The following is a 19,838-nucleotide window of genomic DNA, read 5'->3' as shown; positions in this document are numbered from 1 at the left end:
TTACAGCAATAAAGCAATGAGGGGCAGGGCAGAAAGAGGTATTGCCAGTGACACAATGAGATCAGTTCAGGTGCCAGGCAGACCTCCTTGCAGATAGCATTTCACAGTTGGGGTGCCATTATTGAAGCCCTTTCACTGGTCACCAAGACCCACTACATCACATATGGTGGAGGAACCCACAGAAAGATCTCTGACAAAGGTTTTAGTTCACAGACAGGTACAGGTGGAGACAAGTGAGATGTCTTCAAACCCATGTTGTTCTTCCATTAGCAGAAATGGAGACAATTGTATTTCTGAAATGTGCCATTGAGTTCTTCATCCTGGAGAGAGGAAACAAGAGAGAGTGCATCGCTCCCAATTTCCCTTTAAATGGCACCTTGCCCCAGGCCATGTGTGGTCATTTTTCCAGTTTAACCAACTCTGAAGCTGAGGGTTAATCCCCCCCCCCCCGTAAAGATCACCACCCTGTTGAAAACTGGCTGATTCAGAGTGGTTGCTAGGTCTCTGTAGAACACCCAAAAGATCCTGACAGAAAAGGTGACATAGAGACACTGAGTCAGGCCCGTCTGTGCCCAACTATTCTTGTTTTGTTTCTACAGTGCTTCTCTTCTTTTTCCACTTGAAATGAGAGAAAATGACTTTCTCTATTAGCTGCCAGCAGCCATTTGTTTTACATTCTGTTATTCACTCTATAACTAGTTCAAGCTATTGACTCTTCTTGTGACGCTGCTGTTTTTTCCTGACTTTTACACAGGTTATTAGAGGTTAAGAGACTTTAAAAAATGGGAGGGTGGGTTTGAAAGGATTTGCTTTAAAGTACTGGCTTTTAATATTAGCCACAAGCATATGGTTAAAAAGCAAAATTATTGTTGGGTGGCAAGCATCAGTACCAAATTAAGCGGGAAAAGGAGTTGGTTCCAGAACCTATTGATGGCATTGATTTCCTTGGGCTTTTTTGATATACGCTCACCCACAATTCCCTTGGTCAAGGGTGGATATACCCTCCCACCATTGATTTCCTTGGGCTTTGATTCAGACCCACAGAAGAGAAGAATTGAGTTATTTTGTTTGGCGTGTTTTTTTAAAGAGGACAAGAAGTTCTGGTTTTGGGAGAAGGAAAACCAGAAGGAAAAATTGCTCAAGGCACACCTTCACTACTAACCTGTTACTGAGATAATGCATCTGAAGTGCTTAGAAGACCTGAAATGCAATTATTAAATATTATTAATAATTCTGCTGCTACTGCTCAGTCAGTAGAGCATGAGACTTTAAATGTCAGGGTCTTGGGTTTGAGCCCCACGTTGCACAAAAAGACTCCTGTATTGCAGCGGGTTAGACTAGATGACCCTCGTGGTCCCTTCCAACTCTACAATTCTATGATTCTATGACTGCCACTGGCCAATAAAGGATGATTTCCATTATTCCATTGACGAACTGGTAACTTGAGTGTGTCATCTCTGAGCTGCACACCTAGCATTTTCCAACCCAGGCATGTCATAACAAATCAAGCCCTAATCCACACGAGCCCAACTGGAATGAACAATGACACTTGGTGGGTGAATTTGTAGTGGATGGAAATAAGCAGTACATCGTAACTCTGTTTTGCCCTGCATTCTGGCTCACAAGGTTCTGGCAGGATCTGTAGATGGCACAGAGCTTGAAACCTTCCTCAGAATTCAGCAGCTCTCTCCAGATCTCTTACACATTGGTAAGGCAGTGAGAACATTAACAACAACAGCAACATTTCTATCATTATTCTATAATGTATTTATACCCCACCTTTTCAGAGACTCAAGGCAGCTTGCAGATAAAATAGGAACAACTAAAAATCTAGGGTGGGAATATTATATATATATGATCTATTAGAAACATACAGATAATTACAATAAAAACAGCATAGCACCAGCCCTTTTGTTAGAAGTAGTCATTCCCCAAAGCCTGTTGGAATAAGAAGGTCTTCATCTGCCAGCAGAAGGACAATGAGGGAGCCATTCTAACTACTCTAGGGAGGAAGTTCCAACATCTGGGAGCAGCCACCACCAAGAAGGCTCTTGAGGATGAAATTATGCAAATTAAGTCCATTAACAATGAAACTGGCGGACATGTTCAGTGCATCATATGAATGTAAGTTCCTAAGTTCTAGGCAGGACAGAATGCGGGGAGTGTGGGAAGAAGGAGACACAAGTTCTTAGAGCTGGGTAAACCATGAATGGAGCAAGCCTTCAGGTGCTGTGGTGGCAGCAGGCAGGGTTGGCTGTTGCTCAGATAAAGCTGAACTCTGACCTGGAAGCTTTTATATGGGAAGCCAAGTGGTTGATGGAGTCACTCTGGAATCAAGGAGAATATCACAGCCACGTGTCGACCTCGTAGCTCACCACAAGGGAAATTAAAGACAGATCTGAAGGTTCCCAGTTCCAGTCTTGGGACAAATTGCTTCAATCTGCATGACTCTTTTAAAAAGTGTGGTCCATGTCAGCTTTGGGATCCATAGCAGGAGTTGGGGGTTGGAAAGAGAAAAAAACAGTTGCCCATTCTCACCAATATAGTCTCTGTGCAATGTCAAAATTGCCAGTAGTGACTAGTATAGAAGTTTTGCTCTCTCTTGTCTACTGTCCATTAACAATCAATGAGAGTAAACACTGTCTAACTCAATTATTTGTGACCTGGGTCTGAATTAATTCAATTCTACAGTGGCAGAGAACCAACTGTTAGAAACCAATGAACCATTTATCCCCACCGAGAAAATAACTCTTGTGCAGTTATTAGTTAAGGATGGACAGGGGCCTGATTCCTCTTCCTTTGGCAAACAGTGTTTCATGGAGTTGGTGTGGCTTTTATGAGATCCCTGGTGTTGGCACATTAGGAGAACTTTTGCTCACAGACGAGAGCTATACAAGAATTTACAATGCTTTAAACAGATCAGATTTAGAATCTGGTATGCTGACAAAAAACAAACAAACCCTGCTGTTGAACATCTTGGAGCAAAGGGCAGTTCCAGAATTTGATAATGTATATGTAATACTCCATTTGGAAAGAATATCCACAGATGTAAAGGAAAATACTTCAGTACCAAGTGTGAATGGAATGACTTGCTAGCAATAATATGACCGCAACTTGTTGCCGCAGCACATCTTCTTTGAAACAGATAGTGACATGGGGAAAGTCAACAGGACAGCTACTGATATACATAGAGACATTAAAGGCTGGACAACAGCTAAAGAAATTACTCAGTTCAAGTGGTTTTGTTTCATTCAGCATTGATGGGAAAATGCTCATGTTTAATGTAGTGATCTGCACATGCTCAGAACCTTGGTTTCTTCCTTCAAATTGGAGCAATGCATAATGTAGCCAAGAAGATATTTTGGTGTGTAAGATATGGAATGTAGCATACTGGGATTAGATGGTGTCCGGTTTTTAAAAAGCTAACAACTGTTTTTTTCTCCCCTATCAAAACAGGCGGTTTTTCCATGCAAATATCTGAGTTGGGTCCTTAGGCATCTTTTTGTTGGGACGTTTGAGCATGAACACATTTGACTTTAGAACCTCCATTTTAGGTGTCTGAAACTATGATTTCTGAATTTGAAATGAGATTTCTTTGATTTGTGACATACATCTTTGGAACCATCTAAAAAGCAATCCTGTGTATCTTTACTTGGAAGTAAATTCCACTGTGTTCAACAAGGCTTAATCTTTCTAGCAAGTGTGTTTACAACATTTTTAAAATGACTGTTTTATAAAACAGCAATATAAAAATTTAAAATGAGAAACTGCTGAAGGCCCTTAAGTATTCCCTTGGTGGTTGTCACTCTTGGATATCAGAATTCCCATGATGCTGCTTATGTTGAATGTTGACTTCTAGTCAAGGGTATCTGACACTATTAAAAGAAAAATCAAATGCTAGCAGTGGCTCCTGAAATATTTCTTTGATTTGTGACATTCATACCACAACAGCTTCTAGAAGCACACATACAAAAAAATGTGAAATTCAAGACTAGGTAAGCCAATTCTGTTGAGTTGGACAAGGAGTGAATTAGTGATTTTGTGGTTTGACCTTCATATGGTACTTCAATCATGGCAAAGTTTGTTCTCCCTCTGTCCAAGAGAAACCACGACTTCCCACGCAACATGTCATTACCATCACAATAGGACCTGCTTGGTAAGAGCATTTGGAATAGATCTTTAACTTTAAAGCACTGTTTGAAATCAAGGCTTCCTTCCTGTTGCAACTTAACTTTAAAACAGATCTGTTTGCCTTTGGCACATAGTCTCACCTTTTCATTCTCTGCATTTTCCTTTCTGTTTACTTTGCTTTAAAACTGAGAATCATTGCTGTGCTGCTGTTTTCATTGCAATAATTAGAAATTAGAACAAAAAGTGAAATATTTCCAAATGGCATAAATTATTTTAAACTTTCATGTTTAGGGTTAGGGTTAGCTAAGGCTGAGAGACATGGCAATGCACTCCCCTTGGCATTTACAAAACAGAAACCTCAAAGTTTGCAGCACAATCCTAATCATGTCCACTCAATAAGGCTGACTCCCAGGTAAGTTGAAGTAACTAGGTAATTAGTAAATACCCTTACAAATTAGCATACTTCCATGTAAGTATACATAGATTGATTGTGCTGCAAGCAATATTCCTAAATTTTATTTGATGACATATCTAATATTGTTCTAATAATGTTAAACAGGTCAGTGTAGACCCAGCCCAGGACTGGTCTCCTTCCATTAAAGGGTCTTGCCTGAATATGGGAGGTGTTTCAACACTTCCCCCCGCCCCCCAAAAAACCCAACCCAAGTGTTCCCAATAGCTGCTAGGAGCCACAAACAGTTAAGTGTCAGCTGGAAAAGAACATGGGGAAATGGGGTAAAATGGGGGGAGCATAATTAGCTGATCAGGTCCTGCGCAGCCCTATATTTTTTAGGGAGGAGCAGATGGTGAGCTGGCTAGACCTTAGAACAGGAACAGTATTTTTAGGAGTGAATAAAGGCTAATTAATGCATGAAGAGGTTAACACCACAGAGTAAGCTGTCCTGCCAGGCTTAGCCTAGGCCACAGGGAGAACAAGGTAATCTAACCTCTGTTTCCTCCCCAGTCTATATGTGAACTCTGTGAGAAGCTCTGATCAGCTGCCTCCAGCCACGTGGCTCTAACAATCCTCTCTTGAGTTTGTATACCAATAGTTTAGGAACTTTCACCACTTTGTTAGCTAGGTTTTGCTACCTGCACAACTTTTTCTGAATGCTGTATGGAAAAGCATATGAATCTGACCTTTAGAGAGTTAGTAAGGAAACCATTTTTAACTTTCCAAATGTCTTTTTCTATGCTAGGACAAGAGGGAAACTTGGGAAGAAACTTGGAAGGGCATATTTTAAAGGTCTATATCTCCTCGCTTTACTTCGTTGCATGTTTTGTAATTTTAAATTTCTGCTGGTGTTCTCTCTCCAAAGAGTACTTGCCCCAAACTTGGATTTTGGTATTGAGAAATTCTCCTTTTATACCTATTTTGTTTTCTTGAATCAACAGATAGTCTATCATTTTGTTTGGGGTCCTGCTTCCTCAAAAGGCAAAATAGGTGCAGACACCAGAAAATTAAGGTTCTCCCTGATAAACAGGGACAGTTGGGGTGTATACAGTACATGCAACACACAACTAGAAGTTATAATGATGGCTCTGCTCCACCCCCACAGCTGGAGGAAGCAATGCTGCCAAATACCGGGATGCTAGACTAGATGGGCCATCTTATGTTCTCATAATCAAAGGATGCACCATCACTGAAGGTGGACCAGAGTTTAGCTTTTCTTTTATATCTTGCTGAACAGGCTATATTTCCCGGCATTTCTGATGGTAACTTTGATGAATGATACAGAGCTATGAGCCTGTCAGTACTTGCAGAACAGAGTATGGCTATAAGGCAGGATTTCTACTGAATTATTTCCTTGTCCCTGACTGTTGGAGATATATAGGTCAGTTGTGGCAACCTGGCATAATGACCACTTTAGGGATAATGTTGACTGCTCCTGTTTTATAACTGAGTTTTACAGTGTTGGATGTTTTGTGCTCAAATAATGTGTGTGTGAGCTAAAAACAAATTACTGCTGCTATACAAGAGCTTCCTTTATTAATATCTTGCATATCTGATACAGACAGACATAAGAAAATAGATGATAGTGCAAATATGTTTTAAATTATAGAAACGTTTGTGTTGGCTTTGAGTTCGAATGATATCCCGTATAAATGATGAGAGGTTAAGGCATAGCCTGGAGCTGAACTCTGTTAAGAGATGGAAAACCTAATATAGTTCATATAGTACAGTCAGATGGATTTATTCATAGTAATGTTTTACAAAAGCCTTCAGAATTACAGGACCTGATCCTACATCTATTAGGGAGCTCAAGGACTTACTACCATGAACAGACATCAAAAGATCTGCCTAGCTCTTTGTCAACTCACAGAAACACATTTTGTGTGTATGTGCCTATATATACTACTAGATATTAGGACTGTTAGACAAATAAAGAATTTTTTCAGCTAGTAATCGGGTTGAAGCAATTAACTGGCTATGAATTAAGTTTGCATCAATTAGCCAAAAACCACGAACATAATTTTAAAGTTTCCTCTTTTTGTGTGTGTTACAAATAACCTTACAACATGGAATATTAGGCATGTTTTTGTGAGTTGCACACAAATTGACTATTTTGTTTTGTTTTTCTAAATTGCTGTGATTCAGCAGGCATTCCGCAACCAAAATTTCCTTCCTGGAAAGAATCAAGCATGCCCTTCAAGAGACCCATAATTTGTGCTTGTTATAGGTCCTGTTGTTAACCAAGGACAAGTTTTAGCTTGAGCTGATGAATTGTACCAATTGATCAACCACACCAAATCTCTAACTCTAAAGTTATTGGTATACATGTGTACCTTGTTAAAGCAAGAGTTTAGCAGCTCACGCTAAGGAGAACTTTCTAACTTCTTCAGGCCAGGAATGATCTCCTATTTTTAAATGTATTATTATTTACAAATGCTGATAAAAGCACAAGTTAAATTTTAGTTTATATGTCAAATATCCTATAGATATCTTGTAAGAAGAGTGAGAATTGGGAGAGCTGCATTCTACTTGCTTTACTGAAAAGACAGTGCTGAGTTTGGTTCCATTATTCATACATGACATTTCCCATCACTGGACTAAACTAGGTAGCCTTCTTCCCCATAACTCTGTGTATGCGATAGGGATGCCAGAAGAATTCATTCTTTGTGAATTACAATACAAACTCAATCATTTTATTTGCATGTGTTCTTTCCAAAGCTAACACCATACTCAAGGTGGCTTACAACATACATTTTTTTTAATGTATGTTTTGTCATGTTTACAAAAATAGTCATAAATAATAATGGCTGCTCATCACCTTCTGAGGGGGTGACATTTGCAGTCCCTCCCGTTCCAGCCTTGTTCCCCATGGGGCTTCCAGCAGCAGCCATAGGACAGCCACCTCAGTAGATTGATGCACTTGGAGAGGCCCTAATCCTTGGCATGTTCTTGATGCGGTTCCAGCCCTCCAACAGGAGGCCAGAATGGATATACACCCAACATCTGAGCCAAAGTTCCACCTACACCTGTAATCAATAAAGCTGTGGCCGTTCTTCATTCCAGATTGTTGTCTGCCTGTGTTTGTGTACTCTCACTTCACCATAGAATAAGAGCAGAGAGGAGAGTCACTGCAACAGGGACTGCAAGCAAAACATAAAATAGCACTGAATGAAGTACCCCAGCCCATTTTGTGAGATGCCAAGATGTATTTTATGCAGATTTTAAATAAAAAAAAATCAGTTTAATACAGAAACTGGAGAGAAGTGACTTAATAATGAACACATGTGAAACTGACAGGGATAAGAAATAGACTTTTCTATTCTTAGCACACAGTGTTCTAAAATAACTTTGGCTCATGGGACTGTCTTAGCAGTAAACACTGGGGTTGTCCAATGCAAAAATTCACCTACTTCTGAATGCTCAACATATTTCTGCCAGCAACAACCAGCTCCCTGCGCTTTATTAAATAATGTCGTAATTCAATGGTTAAGCAATAAACCTTCATTGTCATGTGACATTTGTGAAATGGTACGCCTGTAATCAAATATTCAGAGAAGCAAATCAACTACTAGGATTTCCAGTCCAATAGTGTGAATAAAATGAACTAAAATCTTTTCTCAATTGTATTTTTGAAATTAAAATAAAACATGTTGTTTTGAAACCCTGCATATTCCTACTGCTAGCAATACTAGTGAGTAAGAACGCGTGCAGTTTCAGCAGCCTGCTGCGAAGGGATTCAGGGAGATAAATTATTGTTATGCTGGGTTTTGAAGACAGTCCTTGCAAAATGTAAAATTAATGCTCACCACCGAGCCAAAATCAAGCCCATTGTATCCATGCCATTTCCTTGTTCTAAGTAAGGAAACTCCCTTGACTCCAGCACTTCAGAGTAAGGGAAATCACAGTATAGGATAAAATGGCCAGCTGGAATTATAAGGAAATTTACCATGTTTAGTCAAATTTCAGCTCTCATCCCCATTCTTTAAACCACTGCAAACCCACTGCATCTGACTTAGAGAACAAAAGAACAGTGGTTATAAAGCCTGACATGTAAACATCATAATCTGAAACAGCAAAATTTGGTTGGGGATCAACCAAAGTGGCTGTAGCGACTGGAGAGCCGCTCTTCCAATAGCATTCCTCCCACAGTGGGGGAGACAGACCTCCTACTTTATGACTAATATGTGGGGAAAGGAGATGATCAGACATCTATGGGAGGAACAGACAGCTGGAAATGCATTGACTTTGCATTATGGATAGCTGCTAAAGGAAGAACTGGGTTTAGCTGATGCTTTGTGGGTTTCTTGCTTTGCACCAAGATGTAGGTGATCACATTCTTGTCAGCGACATTGGGCTTCATATACTAGTTATCCAGCTCTGCTTAAAAATGATACCTATACTTCCTTCTCACTTTTCTCCTACAGGCCAAATAGCAACCAGCAGGGGAGGCTCATCCTGATTTGCCGCCTGAGGCTAAACGGCAAGGTATCCCCCCCCCCCCGCAAAGCCTTGTATACCAGGGTTGTGTGGCTGTGGTGGCTGTGGCGCCAGCTTCCTGCGAGATCTTGTGAGATGTTGCCAGATGCTTTCACCACATGGCCCCAGTGGTGGCCGGGATGGGTGGAGCAGCTGCTCCATGGAATTTTGCTGCCCAGGTCAGCTGCTTTAGCCTAACTCACTGGTGGGGCAGCAAGGCAACCAGGGACTTATATAATAGGGACAGCCAACTGATGGCCTGGGGCACCTAATATGGTCCTCAGGGATTTTATTTTTAAATTTATTTTGCGGTGGGTGGGTGGGTGGGTGGGTGTGTCACACTCACCCAGGCCTGGAGTGAAGGGCAGAATGTATCTTTGCCATTCCACATACTGCACAGAATCTGACCAGACCAGCAGGTGAATCTTAATTCAACACTGTCTTCCTCTGTACCTGAAAGGAGCAGCCACACCTAGAGGGCATAAGGCAGTCTCTGAGGCTAACAGTGAACAAGCCTTGTGGCCAAGAGATGTTGACAAGAGGCTGGAAGAAGGGTGGTGAGCTCAAGAGGAATGGTTGGGAAGGCTGCTGCTGAGGCAACCATTTCTCTCTGTCTAACAGTAGGGCTGGCCCCGCAGCCTCTGATCTTACCATTCCTCCTTTTTGTAGCTTAGGCAGGGCAAACCAATGGTAGCCAGCCGTTGAGGGAAAGGCTGCTTCTGAAAAGGATTTCCTACTGTATTCAAAGGAATTTACTCCCATGAAACTGTAGAGAGTTTTATTCTAAATCACTTACTGGCATGTTTCCTTACCTTAGTTTTACAATGCAATAGTAAACAGTCCTAGGATCAATTCAGCCGCACAGTGGTGGTCTCTGCTCTGAAAGCTCATAAAATGCACCGGAATCTTACTGTAATGTACAAATATGCCAGTGTCTAATGGATTTATGCATGAGACTTACAGTGACTTAAGTACAGAGGAAGCAATCTAGGAAACTCTTTTTACACCCAGTTCCTACCTGTCCACAAGCCGAATTTGGTCATTTCCATCCTTGGCTATGCCATCCATCAGGTGTGGGGCAGGCAAGGCCTCAGCTGCAGAGGAACAATTGAGTGTTAGAAGGCACTCCTGATTGTTCCTATGCAAACAGGGCACCTTTTCAATTTGGCGCCAGATGCAAGCCTGCTAGGACCCTTCCCACAAGCCCACTGGGAATAGCTCCACTTGGGTTGGAGTTCTTAAGTGGAATTGATCTCTGCCACAAAGCCTGCTTCCTTTTCAGACACAGCTTAATTCAAGCCACATCTGCAAAGGAAAAATACTGCTAAATCCAAATCACCTGCAAAGGAAGAAATTAATTAGGAGAGCACTCCCAATTCCTCCCTTTGAAGTTACGTGACTGACATGGTGGTGGCATCCCAAGTGGTGTGGGAATCCCCCACCATGGTCTGTATGCTCAAAATACACTGGGACTCAAAATTATTAACACGTGATTACAGTGTACAATTGCAAGCTGAAACCTAAATTGCTTTCCTATCCAAGTTTTGAAAGTTTGTTGTCTCTTCAATAGAGTGAGCCTCTTGGCACTTCCCGGTCAAAGGAATGCACACAACTGATTGTTAACTACTGTACTGTCAAAAATAACGGTCACTTCTACAGCTCCGGATACCTACTGTCCAGAACCCCGTCAGCAAGTCAGTGTGCCAAGTCCAAGTTTTAAGTCTGAGGGTCAATCCACACAAGCAAAGTCCAAAAGTCAGGAAATGAGGTTCAGGGTCAAGCAAAGTAGCCACGCCTGAAATCTAGCAGTCAGAATACAGCCAACCTCAAAGCACAGTCCTGTGGTGGTCCAGGAGCATCCAAGTCACCGTCCCTCAACATGGGCAGCCGAGTAAGCGTAGCCCCTCAGTTCTGCTGACCTTTTATACTTTGCATGCAGATTGCAGCATCTGGGCTTGAAGAGGCACGTGACCCTCATCTGTTCCAAGCCTACTCCATCTGAGGAATCACACAACTCCTCTCAGAGCTAGCGAGCCCCACCTGGCCAGCTAAAGAGCTGGGCTGTGGGCCTTGCCTGCCTCCATCTCCTGGAGCACACTGCTCCCTATGCCTCAGAGTCCACCATGTTCATGGGGACAGGGGTACCTCTGGCTCTGGGGATGGGTCCTGCTGCTCTGGTTCCCATGCACAGACCCCCACCCCTCATCATCTTCCACCACCTCGTGAGTACTTCCTATACCAACCTCTCCTTCCCCATACCGAGCCTGCCTCAGCGTGTCCCAGTCTCAGCTACAGCCCTTGTTAGGATCCTCTTCTTCTTCTTCCTTCTCCCCGTTGTCCTGCCAGTTCATGGCACCTACACACCTAGCATCTAGGCAGCTATTCCTAGGTCTGCACTGTATGGAACAGTTGCAACAACGGGAGGCCACTCTCCCTCCAACAATTTATATACCTTCCCCTGACGGGCTGTGCACATGTAGCTGGAGACTGTGCCTGCGTGGCAACTTCCTCTGCCCATCCCTTTTCAATCCCCAGCTGTTTCTGGGAGACAGTGGTGCAGGCGAAGATGGGGAAGCGCCTGGACCTTCACTTGCCTGACCTACCTCTTCCTTCTCTTCTTCCCACCCATCCTGTGCTCCACCCTCCAGCTGAAGCTTCCCCTGCTTCCAACTCTTGCCTCCTGGCTGGTACAGTTCCCCACAAATCACTGGCCCCCTCTCCCAAATCAGACTCCGGCTCCACTTCCCCCATGCACACTCACCTTGTGCCCCACAACACAGCTGCCTTTCTTTCTGGCTCAGTTGCTGCCTGCTGGGTCTGGACTGTCACGCATGCAGCCCCTTTCACACAATTCTGAGCAAATCATGGCCAAGTCCCGGTATAAAGCATCTGAAGGCAGCCCTGATTAGGGAAGTTTTTAATGTCTGATGTTTTGTTTTTTTAATATTTTGTTGGAAGCCGCCCAGAGCAGCTGGGGAAACTCAGCCAGATGGGAGGGGTATAAGCAAATAATAATAACAATACAAGCAATAATAATAATAATAATAATAATAATAATAATAATAATAATAATAAAATCATCATCATCATCATCATCATCATCATCATCATATAAAGCAAGGAGCCTGTCAAAGTCCTCTATGATGGCCCAGGTCAGGTCAATGCCTTTATGTAAGCCTAGGTTGTTCTCGCCCAATTGGATGACAATGGTGTCAGGAGGGCCAATGATGATAACAATTATGATACTAGTTGTTATGGCAGTGAAGAATTCTTGCCATTTCATGCCCTTTTGCTATAACCAATCTGGACATCCACCAGGAAGTCAGTATTGCCACCTCTTCCACTGGCTAGAGCATGCGTCTGGGCCCACTGGACAATACTGTGCCTTCAGATCCAGATCTTTCTCACCAGCATACCTGAAACCAAGGAATAACAAGACGGGGTAAGTTCCTGTGGGCTGTGGCAAACATACTTTCTGTAAGCATTAGATCTCCAACGTCCAGTAGCTTTTATCCTGTCCATGAACAGGCTCCAAGGAGTTGTGTTGGTAGCTGCACCTATTCTAAAGGAGCTGCCTGCAGGCCATATGCCTCAACTGTCTGGGAAGGCATGAGCAATCTTCATGAATGAGCAAAGAAAAACTGAGGGCTGGGCTTGCCTCAATTTATTCCCCAGGGGGCAGCCCCAAGTGAGGCCCATTGGCCGGTTGGGTGTGCCCTCTGGGAATCCTCAGCCCTAGGCCAATCTGCAGGCAGGGCTGCAGTCCTCTCTAGCCGGCTGCTGGATCGCTGACCAGACCCATGGACAGGCTGCAACGCTGCCTGACCGTTTAAGGCAAGTGGACTTGGAGAGGAAAGAATTTGTCTGAGAGAGGCAAAAAAAATACTTCAAGAGGCATGTGGAAGTGGGAAGGGGAAAATATGAAAGAAAAAACTTTCTCCATTTAGGTTGATTTTGATCCGGTCTCTAAAAGGGGATCCTGAGTCACATTATTGCCAGAATAAATGTCTTTGCTTAGCCTGAGGAAAACTGAGCTGTGGGGCTCCCTGCCACACTGTGGCAATTCATTCAAAAAGTAATGCCAGTATTAGCCAGCTGATTATGCATCTCCTCCTGTTTTGTGACTGGTGGGCCTCAGTGGTTTCGGCTGTCTCAAGTGGCCCCTCGGAGTAAAAAGTTTGAGAAACTCTGGTTTTGTGTGCTCCACCCTTTGAATTGTGTGGTGCCATTAGGATGGTAACTCCTTTAAAGGACAGAAGAATTTATGTGAAGTCTTAAGCTGACCTACATGTGACTCAACCATCAGATCCGTTGACCCAAAGAAGTATCACATAGGTGGGCTTTAGGTGCAGATGTGAGCCAGACACAGAGATGTATAAGGGACATGAAAATGGAGAAGTTTGCTGTTAAAAGGTTTCTTGGACTAGGGAAGACCAGTTCTGGCTCCTGGTCTTAAGTGTTCAGTTGAGATACATGGAAACTGCAACTGCACAGCCGTTCTGAGGCCCTTTTATGCAGTCACCAAGTACAGACATGAGGTTTTTAGGCAGGGAAGATTTCCAATAAACATCACAAACAGCCGGCAGACTAAAGTCCTGAAAGTGCGGAACATTTTCAGTGTTTGTATTTAATGTATTCAAAGAGGGTTTGAACTTTTAGCTGTCTAAGTTGTGCTATTTTCACTTAGAAAACATTGAGAGTCCTACAGTGCTGTAATGAGTGACTGTTTTCTATGACTAGTTACCGTAATTAATTATTCTTTTGAAAACTGAAAACTGAAAACATTTCCCCCTACATTATTATCTACTTTCTGAGTCTGGCCCAATGAAATTCCCATTTTTTTCAGCAATTAACTTTTGAATGATCATCAGAGAGCTAACTTAATTGGACCTAAAACTGTTACAGATGCACGCATCGAGACGTGGTTAAAAATGCTCCTAAGAATATGCTAGTCCAGAAAGAAAATCGCACATGAATGATGGCAGACAAGGGCCCTTATTGCTATCATGGTCTATGTATGCAAAGATAAATTGGCATACAATATATGTGGGTCACTGCCAAACTCAATGGGCTTTGAATCATAATGCGCAGCCTATGTGTGTTGCTCAGGCTTCCAATAAGACCAGACACTACTACTTCCGAAAGGCACTAAATTTTATTTTAATATGAAACAATTGAGACCCAGAGCTTCCCACAACAGTCAGCCAACTTACCAATATGACAAACAACAATCAGAGGTTCTTCTTCCCAGGCTGCCTCTGAAAGACAGGCGGCTCTGCCTACACATTTTAACTCTTCACTCTCCCAGGACTGCTGCATGCACTTGGCCACATGGTGAAAGAGAAAGTTGTGCAGCCCTCCTTTGGCCCCCCAGCCCTCTCTTCATGGCCTAGTTTGCACATGTAGGAGAGGGATACAGAAGCTGGATTTTGGCTTTGAATTTTCCTCTGCATAAACAGGGGCATAGCTATCTGCTCTGGCACCCGGAGCAGCAGGAGCATTGCGATCTGCGCACTGGGGCAGCATGGCGAGCTGCCCACAGAGTCCGCCTAGTGGATGCAAGCCCCACGCTGCCATTTCGGGCAGCATGGGGCCCCAAGCAACCATGTCACTCCCAGGAGAGACACATATCTTGGGGACGCTGCAAGCGAGGTCCTGTAGTAAGTGCTGCCCCCCCGCAGTGTGCCATTTTGTCACCCCTCAGGGATGACACTCGGGGTGGACTGCACCCCCTTCCTATGCTCCAATGCATAAATACATCCCTGCAGAGGTGCCAGAATTGAGTTCCAGTGAGTTCCGGCTGAAAAAGCCCTGCTTCTGAGTATACATGCATGCGATTACGCTGTGAGCTTATTATTTTTTTCAAACCTGTGCAAATTCTGATACAGTGGTACCTCAGGTTACAGATACTTCAGGTTACAGACTCCGCTAACCCAGAAATATTACCTCGGATTAAGAACTTTGCTTCAGGATGAGAACAGAAATCGTGCGCTGGTGGCACGGCGGCAGCAGCAGGAGGCCCCATTAGCTAAAGTGGTACCTCAGGTTAAGAACAGTTTCAGGTTAAGAACGGACCTCCGGAACAAATTAAGTTCTTAACCCGAGGTACCACTGTAACTGGGTTTCTCTTAGCATGAAAAGGTTATTATCATTAAAAGGCTTTTAAGTTTACTGTCTGCTGGGTCCAGAAAGCTGTACTAAAGAATGTTTTGGGCTTCATGCAGCTATTCTGCTTTGCAGAGGTGGGAGACCCATTGAGTTGGTCCGCCTTTGGAGATTGATGGAATCTGATGGATACAGGGGAATTTCCGGCTGACATGAGTGCTGTCCCTGTCGAAATTCTTGTCTCGCTGTGGAAGGGTGAGATGTGTGGAGCCAATGACATTATCCCTCCCTTCTTCTGCCTTCGCAGTCACTATGGAGCATGGAGATCACCTTGGTATCTCAGTAACCTGCTTGGCATGAAACAGGAGGGATGGTGGCACAGAGGTGGCAGAGAACTCAGACTATACTTGAACTGAACATGGATGAGGCTGAACCATTGTTCCTGCCGCTTGGTGGTGTGAACAAAGAAAGGCAACTTCTCTGCCACCATTGCATCCACAAGTAGCTGTCCGGCAGAATTTTTGCAAGTGAGATTTTGTTATCTGGCCAAGAGAGTCCTGCCCTGACACCCTCGGAGGGCTGCTGTAACAACTTTGCAAGGCACTTTAGAGACAAAATCACTCGGACAGACTTAGATGCCACACTTAGAGGAAGTCCCATGGAATTGTTGAGAGCACTGTCTGCTCCATCTGCACTGTATCAGTTTAGATTATAGCAGCTTGAGATGCAGTTGTGATGCAAGACCAGGGCTTGGAGGCGGTGATGGGCTGGATGTGAACTGATAACCTGAAGCTGAATCCTGAAAAGACAGAGGTGTTATGTGCCCCAAGTTCTCAAGTCCAGGAAGTGGAGTGGCAGCCTGCCCTGGGTGGGGTTGCCCTCCCCTGGAAGGAGCATCTTAGCGGTTTAGGGTACTCCAGTTTTCAACCCTATCACTGGAGACTCATGTGGTCTCTGTGGCTGGAAGTGCCTTCTTCAGTTCTGGATGGTTCACCAGCTACAACCCCTGTTGGATAGAGATGACTTGGCCACTGTATTCCATACTCTAGTAACTTCCAGATTGGATTATTGCAGGCTGCTCTACATGGGGCTGCCCTTGAAGATCAACTCGGAAAAATAAATTGGTCCAAAATGCAGCAGCCAGCTTACTGGTAAGGGTTCCATTTAAATTTCCTATAACTCCTGTTTTAAGAAGAAGAAGAGGAGGAGGAGGAGTTTGGACTTGATATCCCGCCTTTCACTCCCCTTAAGAAGTCTCAAATTGGCTAACAATCTCCTTTCCCTTTCTCCCCCACAACAAATACTCTGTGAGGTGAGTGAGGCTGATTGACTTCAGAGAAACCCAAAGTCACCCAGTAGCTGCATGTGGAGGAGCACTACACCACACTGGTTCTCAGCTGCACTGGGTGCCTATTTGTTTCTGGGCCGAATTCCAAGTGTTCAGAGCCTTAAATGACTCAGGTGGCTCTCTTGGTAGTTCCTCTACCCTCAGAGGCTTGGGGTGGGGTGGGGGGTGACATCCCAGGAGAAGGCATTCTCTGTAGCAGCCCCTAAGCAGCCCCTTCCTCCGCATCATCATTATACAGTTTCCTTTTTTAAAAATAAATAAATAATCTTTATTAATTTAAATTACACACATATACAAAGAATTTACAAAGCATTTACAATCCCATACTACAAAAAGAAAATTAAAGAAAAAAAGAATTAAGGAAAAGAAAAGAAGAAAATATAGAAAAAAGAAAGAAGAAAAAGCAGATTTACGTGCATAAAAAAACTTAATCCGCCTAATTAATACTCCTAATAAACACTTAAATAAACAAGACTTGAGGAAGTCATTATACAGTTTCCAATGAATGTTGAAGACGCACCTCTTTGCCCCAGCATTTGACACTTGGGGTGTATATTTTAGGAACCACCTTATTTCTGTAATTTTAAGTTGTTTTAAACTGTTTTTAATAGTGTGCTATAATGTTGTGTTTTAATATTGTAACCCACCCTGGGACCTTGGGTGTGTGGTGGGTGATAAATTAGATAAAAATAACAACAGCAATAATATCGGGCACAATGCCTGAGCTTCACAGTGGAAGGGGCTTCCCATTTATGATTATGGGAAGAAGGAACACTATGCAGGGGGCTTTCCCTTTATATACTTGAAACATTTGTCTTGATAAGCAACAGTCTTGTTGATGCATCAGACTCCAAACACCCACATGATCTGTTGCGCATTAGGCAGCAGTGTGAAGAGTGCCCCAGGATTAATTTTTCGGTGTGTTCATTGATACAAATAATATGACTTTTGTTTTTTTTTCATTTGTACAAATAACAATCCTTGCATTCTGAATTCGAAAAATGTCTGAATGATTACTATAATGTCACTTGTGCTGAAGTTATTTTAGGATAATAAGCAAGTTTAATCTTACTTAATGAAAGGTTTCCATTGGGCATTTTAGAGAATCTACATGCAAGTGGTTTGACTAAACCAATTCTTCTTCCTTTGACATTTGTTCAAGGGTATGCAGATCCTACAAACTAGCAGATGAAAATAAAAGTCAAAACAGCCATAGCCATGGACTTAATTAACTGGTTGACTGTAAAAAAAAAAATCTTATTAAAAGCAAACAAAATTGTATTCTTTGAAAGTTCTTTGTCCTGATTTGAAATAGGGCAATGGATGAGTGTGTTGAATTCATCATAGGTTTACGGGCCTTGGGCAGGGATCGGCTTTCATTTGTCTCCGACAATTTGGACCCATTTGAGTTATTGCGCTCTATATAACAACAAAAGCGGTTTGGCATAATGTCTTCCTTTAATTTTGGTTGGTGTTCCTCTTGAAAGAGGAGTTGGAAACTGTTAGCAAAACAGATGCAACAAAAGCAAACTTTAAAGCAAATAAAAATATTGAGCATCATAACAAATTGGCTGTAAAGTTCAGAAAGAACAGTGCAATTATCAAGTAACCACTTCTGTTGCTTTCAGACTTCTGGAAATATTTCAATTCCATTCCGTGGGAGAAGGGACAATTAAGCACAGTAAAAACAGACCTTGAAGAGCAGATATTACGGGATATCTGCCTCAGTCAGAGGTTTAGTCTGATCTGAAGGTTGTTCCAGATGACTACTTAGAGGCATGCATTAGTTTTACAAAGTATTCCTCTACCCTTGTGACTTTATTAAGATAGTCTAGCTTCCTCTATGAGAAGAATAAGAACTCTTCATTATTCAAATAATTACAATTGCCTTCTTCGTTTCATGTAGCTTCACAATAATTAAGACATCTTTGGGAAGGGTGGTGGCACAGGCAGACAGCATATGCTTTCTGGACATCCTTTTCTATTAACATTTCTGTCACCTGCCAGTTTGGGGCCCAAAATACTTGCTTAAAATGCTATCAATTTATCCAACATCTTGCCATCTTTATTACTCACTGTTCACACACTGAAGTGATGAGAGGAAATTTAGTGTTTCCCATTCAGGCTTGCAACAACTTCTCTGAAAGGGATGCCTTAACAGTATCTTTCATTCTTTGTATTTGGTTACGAGTTGGTTGCTCCTCCCCCCCCCCCGCCTCACTTGTTTTTTTTATTGGATTTCTTTTAAGACTGCAGCTTTTTTTATTGGGTTGGTACCAAGTTCTAAAAGAAACGATCAAAACCATACCAGTTTCCAGGAAAACAATAGATCCCTAACCTGTACCACTAAATTTCATGATTTGAAAATTGTTAGGGGACTCCAGTGTCTCAGTCATTTATTGTAGTAGCAGAGGAACAGGAATCACTGTTCTTCCCCCCCCCCCATTGAACCCCCATATGGGTTGTCTTTACTTCAGTATAACCTAAGATATTAAATATCCTGATTGATTTAAAAATTTTGCTTCGATATAGAGAAATCACATTTAATCCCCACGAGTTTAGCACATGACATTTACTCTTTTTATTCCCTTCATTTTATACTGCCACAAAATGTAAAGCAGTTATTTAAAACATTTCTCCCACAATTGGAAGCCACTAACATCATATTTAAAATTAACAAGTAAACCATTAAAAAACATTTCGAATTGGTTGTGATTTTAGTTTCCTTTTAACAGCAGCCGTGCAACAACTTAATTCATCTTTACTCAATCTATAAAACCAGCAGATGACAAAGAAAGTCATCAAAAAAGGTGTCAGCCCAATTTTTATTCACCAAACACCTCTTTAACCAAATGGGCTTTGCATAGCTTCCAAAATTTCAGTAAGGAGGTAGAGTGTCATACCTCCTCCAGAAACTCGTTTTAAAGCCTTGGAGTAATGTCAATAAAGCCTCTGCTCCTCCTGCCACCTAGAAACCCAGCCAGATGGGTGGGGTATAAATTATTATTATTATTATTATTATTATTATTATTATTATTATTACCATCAGGTGGTGGAGAAGGAACTGGCAATCCACTCCAGTATTTTGCCAAGAAAACTCCATAGACATAAAAAAGGAGAAGCTTTGAGAAGAAAGCAAGAGTTTCCAAGGCATGCTCTGGTTCATGGGGTCACGGAGAGTCGAACACGACTAAGACGACTAAACAACAACAGTGAGCAGGCGGAGAGGGGGGTGGATCCACTGCCAGTCAGAGCAAACAGTACCCGGCTAGATCAGTTAATGGTTTTGACTCTAGTAAAAGGTGCTTTTATGGTATTAATCAT

This window comes from Podarcis melisellensis (assembly GCF_964234715.1).
Source record: "Podarcis melisellensis genome assembly, chromosome: 12".
NCBI lineage: Eukaryota > Metazoa > Chordata > Lepidosauria > Squamata > Lacertidae > Podarcis > Podarcis melisellensis.
This window is presented reverse-complemented; position numbering follows the sequence as displayed.